We start from the raw sequence: 2,748 nt of genomic DNA, 5'->3' as shown, positions 1-2,748 counted from the left end.
GAAATAGTGCCCAAGTTTCTGTGGATTGAAGGATTTTGCCATCTATCAAGCCCAGTTGACTTGTAACAGAGCCCTAACTATGTCACTTCTGATGAATCACCTTACCTGCTTATCAACATATCCCATAAGCAAAATATTTTGTTGAGTTTTCTGACAGGAATATAGCTTCTAATATTTAAATCATCAGACTTAAAGCTTTCATATCATTTATTAAAAATTGTCTTGGTGAGGGCAACCTGGGTGCCTAAATTGCAGGACAATATTTGGGGTTTTTTTTGTGCCAGATGGGAGGGGGCCTGGGCTCAGGAGGGGACCTCAGTAATGAAGGAGGACTGGGACTTAGCAATTGCTCTCCTGTGCGATAAGGTGAGCAAACTTTTGAACCCTGTTCACTGGTGGACTGATCACCAGCCCTGAAAAGCTCCTGTTTTGGAGGAGGGGGCCTACCAAGGAATCCAAATGGGAGACCCCTTTTGCAGATGACATGATCTTATACCTGGTAAATCCCAGGGACTCAACAACAAAGCTCTTAGAAATGATCAAGGAATATAGCAGCATGTCAGGATACAAAATCAATACCCACAAATCAGTAGCTTTTATAAATGCCAATAACAGTCAAGCCAAGAATAAAATCAAAGACTCTATTCATTTTACAATAGCACTAAAGGAAATGAAATACTCAGGAATATATCTAACAAAAGACGTGAAAGATCTCTATAAAGAGAATAATGAAACTTTGAGAAAGGATATAGGAGAAGATGTCAACAAATGGAAGAGCATGCCATGCTCATGGTTGGGAAGAATCAACATTGTTAAAATGTCCACACTATTCAAAGCACTTTATAGATTTAAAGCAACCTCTATTAAAGCATCAATTTCATACTTTAAAGAACTTGAAAAAGTAGTACTTCAGTTCATATGGAACCAGAAAAAAACCCAAATAGCAAATACAGTCCTTAGAAATAAAAACAAATCTGGAGACATCACATTGCCAGATTTTAGGATATACTGCAAGGTTATAGTGATCAAAACATCATGGTACTGGCACAAAAATAAAGACATAGATCTATGGAATAGGGTAGAAAATTTAGAGATGAGCCCAGCCAAATATCAAAATTTGATCTTCAATAAGCCTAAGAAAAACATGCACTGGGGAAAAGAATACTTATTTAACAAATGGTGCTGGGAGAACTGGTTATCCACATGTGGAAAACTGAAATTGAACCCACACCTCTCACCATTGACAAAAATTGATTCTCATTGGATAAAAGATTTAAATTTAAGACATGAAACTAATAATTCTAGAAGTGATTGTGGGGAAAACATGTAAAGATATTAGCCTGGGAAAAAACTTTATGAGGAAGACCCCACTGGCAAGTACAGCAACACCAAAAATAAATAACTGGAACATGATCAAGCTAAAAAGCTTTTGCACAGCTATGAGTACCACAAATGAAGCAAACAGACAGCCTTCAGAATGGGAGATGTTTTTGCATGTTATGTATCTGACAAAGACCTAAAACTAGGATTTACAGAGAACTCAAACAATAAGAAAAGCACAAATAGCCCCCTCTATAAATGGGCAAGAGATTTGAACAGAAACTTCTCTGAGTATGACAGATGAATGGCCAACAAACACATGAAAAAATGCTCATCATCTTTAATCATCAGAGAAATGCAAATCAAAACCATTCTAAGATATCACCTAACCCCAGCAAGATTAGCCCACATGATAAAGTCACAAAACACCAGATGCTGGCATGGATATGGAGAGAGGGGAACATTTCTACACTGGTGGTGGGATAGAAAACTAATACAGCCTTTTTGGAGACAAGTACAGAGAATCCTCAAAGAGAAATGTAAAAGGAGACCTTCCATTTGATTCTGCAATCCCATAACTAGGTATTTACCTAGAAGAACAAAAATCAGTTTACAACAAACACATTTGTACCAGGATATGTATTGTGGCTCAATTCATAATTGCCAAGTCATGGAAGCAACCTAAGTGTCCATCAACCCATGAATGGATCAACAAACTGTAGTATATGTATACCATGGAATACTATTCAGCCATTATAAAAGATGGCGACTTTACATCTTTTAAATTTACCTGGATGGAGCTGAAATACATTCTTCTTACTAGTTTTGCAAGAATGGAAAAATAAATATCCAAAGCACACCATACTAATATAAAACCAATATATAAACAATTAAATGCTCATATGAACAACAAAATACACATATAGTCTAGTATGAGGGTAGAAGGAGGCGAGGGGTGGGGGGAGAACAACTGGCAGGAGAAGGGAGGGCATGAGGCAGGATCTCACCTAATGTGCAACTGTGAGGGTGTATAACACTCCCCCTGGGGGAGGGGCTCTTTTACAAATGGAACCTTACCCTGGAAGTAAGAACAATGTAATCTAAAAATTTGTACCCTCACATTAATTTGAAATCAAAACAAATTTAAAGAAAACAAAACAAAATAAAAATTGTCTTGGTCTGAAAACAAAGCTCTAAACAGGGGATAAACACTGTAATAGAAAATCTGAAACAGTAGGACAAGTTGGCTAGTGCACGCTGTTTTCAGAACAAAGACAAGGTCTTGATTTTAACCTGCAAGCAGTGTATATTTTGCACATGTGGGAAGGCTCGAGGTCCCCAGCATTTTGGGATGGGCCATGAATTAAGGAAGTCTCAAACGACAGATAAAGGCAGAGACCGATCTCCTTGTCTACTCTGACCACCCCC

This window comes from Otolemur garnettii, unplaced genomic scaffold (genome assembly GCF_000181295.1).
Source record: "Otolemur garnettii isolate 467f Iridium unplaced genomic scaffold, OtoGar3 scaffold00017, whole genome shotgun sequence".
Classification (NCBI taxonomy): domain Eukaryota; kingdom Metazoa; phylum Chordata; class Mammalia; order Primates; family Galagidae; genus Otolemur; species Otolemur garnettii.
The sequence above is the reverse complement of the archived record's forward strand: the minus strand, read 5'-3'. Positions refer to the sequence as shown.